The sequence below is a fragment of the Pan paniscus genome, chromosome 17, assembly GCF_029289425.2.
Source record: "Pan paniscus chromosome 17, NHGRI_mPanPan1-v2.0_pri, whole genome shotgun sequence".
Lineage (NCBI taxonomy): Eukaryota > Metazoa > Chordata > Mammalia > Primates > Hominidae > Pan > Pan paniscus.
This window is the reverse complement of record NC_073266.2, coordinates 23790569-23802963: the sequence shown is the minus strand read 5'-3', so window position 1 is coordinate 23802963 and position 12395 is coordinate 23790569.

Sequence of the window (12395 nt, the reverse complement as noted above, 5' to 3'; positions counted from 1 at the left end):
CTTTCTGATATAACGAGGAGTCTTCCTGATTCCTCCCAGAAACAGAAGACACAATGCTTCCTTCACAGCTTGCAGAACCATGAGTCAATTACACCTCTTTTATTTACAATAATACAGAAAATTAGAACTGCAGAGAGGAGCTGTGAAATGTCTTCAAGGCCTTTTTCCCTTTGTGTTGGCTATTAGCACAGGGCTTCTTTATATGCAAATTTCTGAAATCTTCTTGAATTTTTCCCCTTAAATGGGATTTTTCTTATTGCTACATAGCCAACCTGCTATATAGATATCTGAAAAAGTAAAAGCAGGCTCAGTAGTGGGTAGCAAACAAAGATTGGAAGGGTTTGGTGGGATAAGAGTATGAGAGGGAGTGGGAGGGAGTGATTTAATCATGGATGGGTGGGGGTGGATGTGGAAGGGAAAAAGGGGTGGTAGGGTGGGAGGGAGTAGACTGGCTGTAGGGTGGTGGGAGGGTGGTGGGTAGTAGGAAGGGGGAGTAGCCTGCTGCAGAGCAGAGCCTCATGGAAAACCCCTACTAGGGCAGTGCACCTGTGGCTTTGCAGGTTTGAGACCCATGGCTGCTCTCATGGACTGGACTAGTGTTGAGTGCCTGTAGATTTTCCACACAGAGAGTGCAAGCTGTTGGTGGGTCTAAGAATCTGGGGTCTGGAGGGTGGTAGTCCCCTGTGTGGGGGCTCCAAGTCCATATTTTCCTAAAGCACTGCCCTAGTAGAGGTTTCCCAAGAACTCTGCGTCTGCAGCAGGCTTCTGCCTGGAAACATTGGGAGGTGGGGGTGGGAGGCAGATCCTTCACCAATGGTTAGGCAGCATCTTCTTGGCGCTGTCCTCATGATAGTGTGTTCTCATGAGATCTGGTTGTATAACAGGGTGTGGCACCTCTTTCCCCTCTCAGTCTTGCTTCTACTCCTGCCATATGAAACATCTCCTTGCCCCTTGGCCTTCTGGTATGATTGGGAGGCTTCCTGATCCTCCCAGAAGCAGAAGCCACTATGCTTCCTTTACAGCCTGCTGAACCATGAGCCAATTAAACTTCTTTTCTTTATGATCATACAGAAAATTAGTGCTGTGAAGTGGAGCCATGAAATGCCTTCAAGGCCCTTTCCCCTTTTTCTTGGCAACCAGCACTCAGCTTCTTTTCATGGAAATATCTGAAGCCTTTGTGAATTTTCCCCCTGAAAATGGACTTTTCTCTTTTACCACATTGCCAGGCTGTGATAAAGATTGCTGACAATGTAGAACCAGGTTCAGAAGTGGGTAAAGGACAGAGGTAGGAAGAGTTGGGAAAGCTTAGAAGACAACAAGATGAGGAAAATATTGGACCACTATAGAGAATTGTTAAATACTTGTGATCAGAAGGCTGAGAAAAGGGTAAACACTGAAGTCCAGACTTAAAATTTCTCAGATGAAAATGAGGAATTTCCTATAAACAGGGGCCAAGATTACATTTGATTGGCCTTAGCAAAGGACGTGGCAGCACAGGGACCCTGCCCTGGAGATCTGTGAAACTATGAACTTGGGGGTGATGATTTAGGATGTATCTGGTGAAATGAACATCTAGGCAGCATAGCACAAGAGGTGTCCTGTCTGCATTGAACAGCCTGTGTTCTTATGTGTGACCTAAGAAATAACTTCAAGTTGGAACTTCAAGTGGAGATCTAAAATTTGGAAAATTTGGAGCCTGGCCAAGTGGTCAAAAAGAAAAGACGATTTTGAGGGGGAAAATTCAAGAAGGCTTAGGTTATTTGCATACAAAGGAACCCAGTGCAAACAGCCAAGACAGTGGGAAACTGGCCTTGAAGGTATTTTAGAGACCTCTGCAGCAGCCCTTGCTGTCACAGACCGTGGGGTCTAGGAGAGAAGAATGGTTTCCTGGGCCAGTCCCATGGTCCTGCTGCTGTGCTCAACCACAGGACACTGCTGCCTGCATCCCTGCAGCTCCAGCACCAGCCATGGCTGAAAGATGCACAGGTACAGCTTGGGTCATTGCTTCAGAGGTGGCTCAAAGCCTTGATGGTTTCCACATAGTGTTAAGCCAGTAGGTGCACAGAGAAAGAGACTAGAGGCTTGGGAGCTCCTGTCTAGACTCCAGAAGATGTACAGAAAATCCTGGATGTCCAGGAAGAAGCTTTTCCAAGAGGCATAACCTCATGGGGAACCTCTACTAGGGGAGCAAAGAAGAGACTTATAGGGTTAAAGCCCCCACAGAGGGAGGCATCATTCTCCAAACCCCAGATTCATAGACCCACAAACAGCTTGCACCCTCAGTGTGGAAAAGCTATGGGCACTCAACAAGAGCCCTGTCCATGAGAGGCAGCCGCGGAGGCTGAACGCTGCCAAGCCACAGGTCAGATCTGCCCAAGGCCTTGGGAGCTCAGCTCTCACAGCCCTGTGCTATGGATGTGGGACAAGGATTCAAAAACGATGATTTTGGAGCTGTAGGATTGAGTCACTGGCCTGCTGGGTTTTGGACATTTATGTATCCTATGAGTCCCATCTGTGTTTTGGGCTTCTTTCTAGCAATTTTTTTTTCTGATGCCTGGGAATGCTTACCCATTGCCTGTACAATCATTTACCTTGGAAGTAGTAAACGTGCTTTATAATTCAGTGGCTCATGGGCAGAAGGGAGTGTACACTTGTCTCAGATAATACTCTGGGCTTTGGGCATTTGAGTAAATGCTGGAATGAGTTAAGATTTGAGAGACTCTAGGGAAGGCATCATTGCACTTTGCAATGTGAGAAAGACATGAACTTTAGAGGACCAGGGACAGAATAATATGTTTTGGCTCTCTGTCTCTACCAAAGTTCAAGCGGAATGTTAATGGGAAATGTTAAAGGTGGGGGCTGGTAGAAGGTGATTTAAACATGATGGAGAGTGGAGGTTGGATGATTGGGGGCGTGGGGAGGGTTGGGGTGGATTGGGTGGTGGGGAGGGTTGGAGGGCATTGTGGTGGGGTTGGGGGTGTAAGGCAGGGGTGGGGGTGCATCCTTCACAAATGGTTAAACACCATCTCCTTAATGCCGTCCTTCTGATAGTGCGTTCTCTTCATGATTTTGGAACTGTGAGATTGAGTGAACCTGCAGGATTTTGGATGTCCATTGGGCCTGTGGTCCCATTTGTGTTATATTTCTTAGAAATTTCTTCCCTTTGGATTGAGAAAGCTTACCCAGTACCTGTACCATCATTGTACCTTGAAAGAAACGAACACCGTTTTAACTTCAGGGACTCATAGGCAGAAGAGACTGTAGCCTTGTCTCAGATGAGATTTTGAACTTTTTACATTTGAGTTAATGCGGGAATGAGTTAAGGCTTTTGGAAACTTTGAAAAGGCACGATTGTATTTTCTTCTGTGAGAAGGACATGAGATTTGGGGGGGTCAAGGTCAGCATAATATGATTTGGCTATGTGCCCCTGGAAAAACTCATGTGGAATTGTAATCCTAAATGTTGGAGGTGGGGCCTGGTGGGAGATTATTTAATCATGGATGGGAGGGGTAGGGGTGGAAGAAAAAAGGGGTGGGTAGGGTGGGGAAGAGTAGGCTGGCTGTAGGGTTGTGGGAGGGTGGTGGGTAGTAGGAAGGGGGAGTAGCCTGCTGCATAGGCAGCGGCTCATGGAAAACCTCTACCAGGGCAGTGCGCCTGTGGCTTTGCAGGCTTTAGCCCCCATGGCCACTCTCATGGGCGGGGCTTGTGTTGAGTGCCTATCACTTTTCCATACTGAGGGTGTGAACTGTTGGTAGGTCTATGAATCTGGGATCTAGAGGATAGTGGCCTCCTGCATAGTCACTCAAAGCCCTTATTTTCCTTCTGCACTGCCATAGTACAGGATTTCCAAGAGCCTCTGCCTCTGCAGCAGGTTTCTGTCTGGAACGGTAGGGGGTGGAGCTGTGTTGGGGGGCGGATCCTTCACCAATGGTTAAGCACCATCTTCTTGATGCTGACCTAGTGATAGTGAGTTCTCATGAGATCCGGTTATAGGACGGTGTGGCACCTCTTTGCTCTCTCAGCCTTGATCCTACTCCTGCTGTATGAAATATTTCATTGCTGTTTTCCTACTGGTATGATTGGGAGGCTTCCTGAGTCCTCCCAGAAGCAGAAGCCACTATGCTTTCTTTACAGCCTGGAGAACCATGAGCCAATTAAACCCCTTTTCATTATGATCATACAGAAAATAAAGTACTGCGAAGTGGAGCTATGAAATATCTTCAATGACATTTCCCCATCGTCTTGGCTATTAGCACTGGACTTCTTTTTAATGCAAATATCTGAAGGCTTCTTGAAGTTTCCCCCTGAAAATGGACTTCTTTCTCTTCTGCATTGCCAGGCTGCAACAAAGATAGCTGAAAATGTAAAGCAGGTTCAGAAGTGGGTAACAGCCAGAGGTTGGAGAGTTTGGAGATCTTGAAAGAAGACAGGAAGATGAAGGAAAGTTTGGACCATTGTAGGCACTTGTTAAATAGTTGTGATTAAAAGGCTGGCAGAAGGATGGAAGTGAAGGCCAGGCTTACAAGGTCTCAGATGAAAATGAGGAACTTACTGGGAATGGGAGCCAAGGTTACGTTTTGTTTTACTGTAGCAAAGAACATGGCTGAAGGGCGACCTTGCCCTGAAGATCTGTGAAACCTTGAACTCGAGGGTGATGATTTAGTGCATATCTGGTGGAATGAACTTCTAGGTAGCATAGCACAAGGGTGGGGGGCATGTCTGCATCAAACGGCCTGTGCTTTCATGTGTGACTGAGGTTATGTGTGACTGAGGAAATGACCTCAAATTGGAACTTATATTTAAATGACAAGCAGAGTTCAAAAGTTTGGAACATCTGCAGCCTGGTCAAGTGGTCAGTAAGAAAAGCTGATTTTCAAGGGGAAAATTCATGAAGGCTCCAGAAACTTGCATAAAATGGAGGCCAGTGCTAATAGCCAAGACAATGGGTGAAAAAGCCTTGGAGGCATTTCAGAGATGTTTGCAGCAGCCCATGCTCTCAGGCCCTGGGGCATAGGAGAGAAGAATGGTTTCCTGGGCCAGCCCCATGACCCTGCTGCTATGTGCAGCCTCAGGACACTGCTGCCTGCATCCCGGCAGCCCCAGCTCCTGCTCCAACCTTGGCTGAAAGATGCACAGGTACAGATTGCATCACTGCTTCAGGGGATACAGGCTATAAGGCTTCATGTCTTCCACACAGTGTTAAGCCAGCGAGTGCACACAGCACTAGCCCAGAGGCTTCGGAGCCTTCATATGGATTTCGGAAGATGTATGAAAATGCCTGGGTGTCCATACAGAAGGCTGCCAAAAAAGCAGAGCCTCCTGGGAAACCTCTACTAGGGCAGTGTAGAAGGAAAATAAGGGGTTGGAGCCCCCACACTGGAGGCCAGCATCATGCAGACCCCAGATTCATAGACCCACCAAGAACTTTGTACCTTCTGTGGGTAAAAACTACAGACAGTCAACACCAGCACAGCCCATGAGGGCAGCTGTGGGGACTGAACACTGCAAACCCACAGGTAGAGAGCTGCCCAAGACCTTCAGAACCCCGCCCTCATACCCTTGTGCCCTGGGGGTGGGACAAGGATTAAAAAAGGATGACTTTGGAGCTGTAGGTTTGAATAACTGGCCTGCTGGGTTTTGGATTTTCATGGGACCTGCAAGTCCCGTTTGTGTTTTGTTCTTCTTTCTGGCAAAAATCTTCCTTTTGGTTGGGAATTCTTACTCAATGTCTGAACAATCATACCTTGGAAGTAGTTAACTTGCTTTGTATTTCAGAGGCTCAGGAGCAGAAGGGACCGCATCTTTGTCTCAGATGAGACTTTGGGCTTCAGACATTTAAGTAAATGCTGGAATGAGTTAAGGCCTTGGGGATCTTAGCCAAGATGATGGGGAAAAGTCATTGAAGGCATTTCATAGCTTCACTTCACGATACTAATTTTCTGTATGATCATAACAAAAAGGGGTTTGGTTGGCTCTTGGTTCTGCAGGCTGTAAAAAAAAAACGTAGTGGCTTCGGGAATGGTAAGTAAGGTATCATTGTATTTTGCAAAGTGAGAAGGACATGAGATTTGTGGGGCAGGGACAGAATAATAAGATTTGGCTGTGTGTGCCTATGGAAACTCATGTGGAATTGTAATCAGAAATGTTAAAAGTGGGGCCAGGTGGAAGGTGATTTAATCATGGAGGGCACTGGGTGTTGAAAGGTGGAGATTGGGGAGAATGGGTGGATTATGGTGGGGGTGAGTGGTGAAAAGTGGGGGTGGGGGGAGGATCCTTCACAAATAGTTAAACACCATCTCCTTAATCCTTTCTCATGATGGTGAGTTCTCATGATAATTTTCGAGCCGTGAAATTGAATGGATACTGGCCTCCTGGGTTTTGGACTTGCATTGGCCCTGTGATCCCATTTGTGTTATTTTCCTGGCAAACCTCTCCCCTTTGGATTGAGAAAACTTACCCAATGCCTGTACCATCATTGTACCTTGAAAGAAAAGAACTCCCTTTTAAATTCAGGAACTTATAGGCAAAAGGGACTGTAGCCTTTTCTCAGGTGAGTCATTGAACTTTTTACATTTGAGTTAATGCTGCAATGACTTAAGACTTTCGGCAACTTTTGAAAAGGCATGATTGCATTTTACTCTGTGAGAAGGATATGATATTCAGGGGATCAGGGTCAGAATAATATGGTTTAGCTGTGTGTCCCTACCTAAACTCACATGTAATTGTAATCCCGAATGTTGCAGGTGGGGCCTGGTGGGAGGTGATTTATTCATGGATGGGAGAGGGGTGGGATTGGAAGTAAAAACAGGTGGGTAAGTTGGGGAGGGGTAAACTGGCTGTAGGGTGTTGTGTAGCAGGAGGGGAGTAGCCTGCCGCAGAGGCAGAGGCTCATGAAAAAACTCTATTAATGCAGTGCACCTGTGGCTTTGCAGGGTTTAGCACCTGTAGCTGCTCTCATGGGCTGGGCTGATGTTGAGTGTCTGTAGCTTTTCCATACTGGGGGTGTGAGCTGTTGGTGGGTCTATGACTCTTGGGTCTGGAGGATGGTGGCATGGGGGTTCCAAGCCCATATTATCCTTCTGCACTATGCCCCTGCCTCAGACTTCTGCTTGGAAACAGTGGGTGGTGGATATGGGATAGTGGGCGGATCCTTCACCAACAGTGAAGCACCATCTTCTTGATGCTGATCTCCTGATAGTGAGCTCGAATGAGATCTAGTTGTATAACAGGATGTCGCACCTCTTTCCTCTCTCTGTCTTGCTTCTACGCCTGCCATATGAAACATTTCATTGCTGCATGGCCTTCTGGTATAATTGGGAGGCTTCCTGAGTCCTCCTACAAGCAGAAACCACTGGGCTTTCTTTACAGCCTGAAGAACTGTGAGTCAATTAGACCTCTTTTCTATATGTAGATACAGAAAATTAATGCTGTGAAGTGAAGCTATGCAATGGCTTCTAGGCCTTTCCCCCAATCTCTTGGCTATTAGCACTGAGCTTTTTTCAATGCAGATATTGGAGGCCTTCTTGATGTTTCCCCCTGATAATGGACTTTTCTTCTTTTACCACATTGCCAGGCGGCAACAGAGATTGCTGACCGTGTAGAAGCAGGTTCCAAATTGGGTAATGGCCAGAGATTCGAGAGTTTGGAGAGCTTGGAAGAAGACAGGAAGATGAGGGAAAGTTTGGACCGTTGCAGAGACTTGTTAAATAGTTGTGATTAAAAGGCTGACAGAAGGATGGACAGTGAAGGCCAGGATTGAAAGGTCTCAGATGAAAATGAGGAACTTACTGGGAACAGGAGCCAAGGTTTTTTTGTTTTGCCTTAGCAAAGTAATTGGCTACACAGTGACCCTTCCTGGGAGATCTGTGAAACTGAACTTGAGGATGATGATTTAGGGTGTATCCGGTGGAATGAACTTCTAAACAGCAAAGCTCAAGAGTTGTCCTGCCTACATCGAACAGCCTGTGCTCCTATGTGTGATCAAAGAAATGACCATAATTTGGAACTTATATTTAAATGAGAAGCAGAGCTTCAACATTTGGGAAATTTGTAATCTGTTCAAAAAGAAAAGCTGATTTTCAGGGGGAAAATCAAGAAGGCCTTGGATATTTGCATAAAAAGGATCCCAGTGCTAATAATTCAAGACAATGCGAAAAATGCCTTGAAGGCATTTCAGAGACCTTTGTAGCAGACCTTGCTGTCACGGGCCTTGGGGCTTAGGAGAAAAGAATAGTTTCCTGGCCCAGCCCCATGGCTCCACTGCTGTGTGCAGCCTCAGGACACTGCTGCCTGCATCCCTGCAGCTCCATCTCCAGCTCCAGCCATGGATGAAAGATGCACAGGTACAGCTTGTGTCACTGCTTCAGAGGATGCAAGCTCCAAGCCTTGATGGCTTCCACATAGTGTCAAGCCAGCAGGTGCATAAAGCAAGGACTAGAAGCTTCAGAGCCTTCATCTAGACTCCAGAGGATATATTGGATAACCTGAGTGTGCAGCCAGAAGCTTTTCCAAGAGGCAGAGCCTCATGGTAAACCTCTACTGGGGCAGTACAGAAGGAGAATATAGGGTTGGAGTCCCTATACACGGAGGCACCATTTTCCAGACCCCAGTTTCATAGACCCACCAACTGCTTGCACTTTTAGTGTTGAAAAGCTACAGGCACTCAACACCAGCCTAGCCAATGAGGGCAGCTGTGGGGGAAAGATTCTGCAATGCCACAGGTGCAGAGCTGCCCAAAGCCTTGGGATCCCAGCTCTCACACCACCCTGTGCTCTGGATGTGGACATAGATTCCAAAAAGATGATTGGGAGCTATATGATGGAATGACTGGCCTGCTGGGTTTTTGACTTGCAGGGAGTTTCTAAGTCCCATCTGTGTTTTGTGCTTCTTTCTGGCAAATTTCTTCTTTTTGGCTGGGAATGCTCACCCAATGCCTGTACAATCATTGCACTTTGGAAGTGGTTAACTTGCTTTGTATTTCAGAGGCTCGGGGCAAAAGATATGGCAGCCTTGTCTCAGAAGAGACTTCGGGCTTTGGACATTTGAGTAAATGCTGGGATGAGTTAAGACTTGGGGGACTCTAGGGAAGGCATCATTGCATTTTGCAATGTGAGAAAGACATGAACTTCGGGGGACCAGGGACAGAATAATATGTTTTGGCTCTGTGTCTCTACCAAAACTCATGTGGAATTTTAATGGGAAATGTTAAAGGTGGGGGCTGGTGGAAGGTGATTTAATCATGGTGGAGAGTGGAGGTTGGATGGTTGGGAGGGTGAGGAGGGTTGGGGGGATTGTGGGTTGGGGAGGGTTGGGGGGATTGTGGTGGTGGGGAGGTGGGGGATTGGTGGGTGGTGAGGGTTGGGGGGATTGTGGTGGGGTTGGGGGTGAAAGGCAGGGGTGGGGGCGGATCCTTCACAAATGGACATTTGAGTAAATGCTGGAATGAGTTCAGACATTGGGGGACTGTAGAGAATGCATCATTGTATTTTGCAGTATGAGAAGGACATGAGATTGGGGGGCCAAAGGGAGAATAATATGATTTGGCTCTGTGTCCCTACCAAAACTCATGTGGGATTGTAATGGGGAATGTTAAATGTGGGGCTTGGTAGAAGGTGATTGAATCATGGTAGAGAATGGGGGTTGGAAGGGGGATGTGGGAGAATGCGGGTTCATGGTATGGGTGAGTGTGAATCATGGGGATGGGTGGCAGATCCTTCACAAATGGTTAAATACTATCTCCTTAATGCAGTCTGTGTGATAGTGAGTTCTCATGATAAATGAATGCTGTCCTGCTGGGTTTTGGACTTGGATTGGGCCTGTGTCCCATTTGTGTTATTTTTCTGGGAAAATCTTCCCTGTGGTTTGAGAAAGCTTACCCAGTGCCTGTGCCATCATTGTAACTTGAAAGAAAAGAATTGTCTTTTACATTCAGGAACTCATAGGCAGAAGGGATTGCAGACTTCTCTTCGTTGAGACTTGAACTTACTACATTTGAGTTACTGCTGGAATGAGTTAAGACTTTTCGAAACTTTTGAAAATGCATGTTTGTATTTTTCTGTGTGAGAAGGACATGAGATGTTGGGGTGTCAGGGTGAGAATAATATGGTTTGGCTGTGTTTCCCTACAAAAACTCATGGGGACTTGTATTCCTGACTGTTGTAGGTGGGGCCTGGTGGAGGTGATTTAACCACAAACGGGAGAGTGGTAGGGGTGGAAGAGAAAACAAGTGGGTAGGGCAGGGAGGAGCAGTCTGGCAGTAGAGTGGTGAGAGGGTGGTGGGCAGTAGAAAGGGGTAGTAGCCTGCTGCAGAGGCAGAGGCTCATGGAAAACTTCTATACCAGAGCAGTGCACCTGTGGCTTTGAAGGCTTTAGCCCCCATGGTTGCTCTCATGGGCTGGGCTGGTGTTGAGTGCCTGTAGCTTTTCCATACTGAGAGTGCAAGCTGCTGGTGGGTCTATGAATCTGGGGTCTGGAGGTTGGTAACCTCCTGTGTGGGGCCTCCAAGCCCATATATTTTTTCTGTACTGCCCTAGTAGAGGTTTTCCTAGTGGCTCTGCCTCTGCCTCAGGCTTTTGCCTGGAAACAGTGGGGGGTGGGGATAGTAGGGGACAGATCTTTCACCAATGCTTAAGCAACATCTTCTTGATGCTGACCTTGTGATAGTGAGTTCTCAGGGAATCTGGTTGTATAAGAGGTTTATACAACATGTGGCACCTTTTTCCTCTCTCTGTCTTGTTCTACTTCTGCCATATAAAACATCCCATTGCTGCCTGGTCTTCTGGTATGATTGGGAGGCTTCCTGAGTCCTCCCAGAGGCAGAAGCCTCTAGGATTTATTTAAAGCTTGCAGAATCATGAGCCAGTTCAACCTCTTTTCTTTCTGATTATACGGAAAATTATTGCTATGACGTGGAGCTATGAAATGCCTTCAAGGCCTTTTCCTTATTGTCTTGGTAATCAGCACTCAGCTTCTTTTCACGGAAATGTCTGAAGTCTGCATTAATTTTTCTCCTGAAATGGACTTTTCTTCTTTTACCACATTGCCAGGCTGTGACAAATGTAGCTGAAAATGTAGAAGCAGGTTGAGAAGTGTGTAATGGCCAGAGGTTGGAGAGTTTGGAGGTCTTGGAAGAAGACAGGAAGATGAGGAAAAGTTTGGATCAGTGTAGAGACTTGTCAAATAGTTGTAATTAAAAAGGTGACAGAAGGATGGACAGTGATCACCAGGCTTAGAAGGTCTCACATGAAAATGAGGAGCTTGCTGGGAAGAGGAGCCAAGGTCACTTTTGTTTTTTCCTTAGCAAAGAACGTTGCTGCATGATGCCCTTAACCTGGAGACGTGTGAAACTTTGAACATCAGGGTGGAAGGAAATTTTAGGCAGCAAAGCTTAAGAGGTGTCCTGTCTGTGTCAAACAGCCTGTGGTCGTATATGTGACCAGAGAAATGACCTCATGGTGAAACATATTTAAAAGTTTGGAAAATTTGCAGCCTGGCCAAGTGGTCAAAAAGAAAAGCTGATTGTCAGTGAGAAAGTTCAAGAAGTCTTCAGAAATTTGCATAAAATGGAGTTCAGTGCTAATAGCCAATACAGTGTTAAAAAGGCCCTGAAGGCATTTCAGAGACTTTTGTAGCAGCCCTTGCTATCACAGGCCCTGAGGCCTGGGAGAAAAGAATGGTTTCCTTCTCCAGCACCATGGCCCAGCTGCTATGTCCATCCTCAGGACACTGCTGGCTGGATTCCTGAAGCTCCAGCTCCAGCCATGGCTGAAAGATGCACAGGTACAGCTTGGGTCACAGCTTCAGAGGGCGCAAGCTGCAGGCTTTGGTGGCTTCCACATAGTGTTAAGCCAGCAGGTGTGCAGAGCACAAAACTGGAGGCTGGGGATCCTTTGTCTAGACTCCAGAGTACATATGGAAAAACCTGGGTGTCCAGGTCAAAATTTTCCAAGAGGCAGAGCCTCCTTTACTAGGGCAGTACAGAAGGAACATATAGGGTTGGAACTCCCATACAGGGAGGCACCATTCTGCAAATGCCAGATTCAGACTCTCTAACAGCTTGCACCCTCATTGTGGAAAAGCTGCAGGTACTCAACACCAGCCCAGCCCATGAGAGCCACTGTGGAGGTTAGACCTTGCAAAGCCACAGGTGCAGAGCTGCCCAAGGCTTTGGGAGCCCAGGCCTCATACCCTTGTGCTCTGGATGTGGGATCTGGATTAAAAAAATGATTTGGAGCAGTAAGATTCAATGACTCTCCTGGTGGGTTTTTGACTTGCATGGTGTCTGTAAGTCTCAAATGTGTTCTGTGCTTCTTTTTGGCAAATTTTTTCCTTTTGGCTGGGAATATTTACCCAATGCCTATACAATCATTGTACCTTGGAAGTAGTTAATTTGCTTT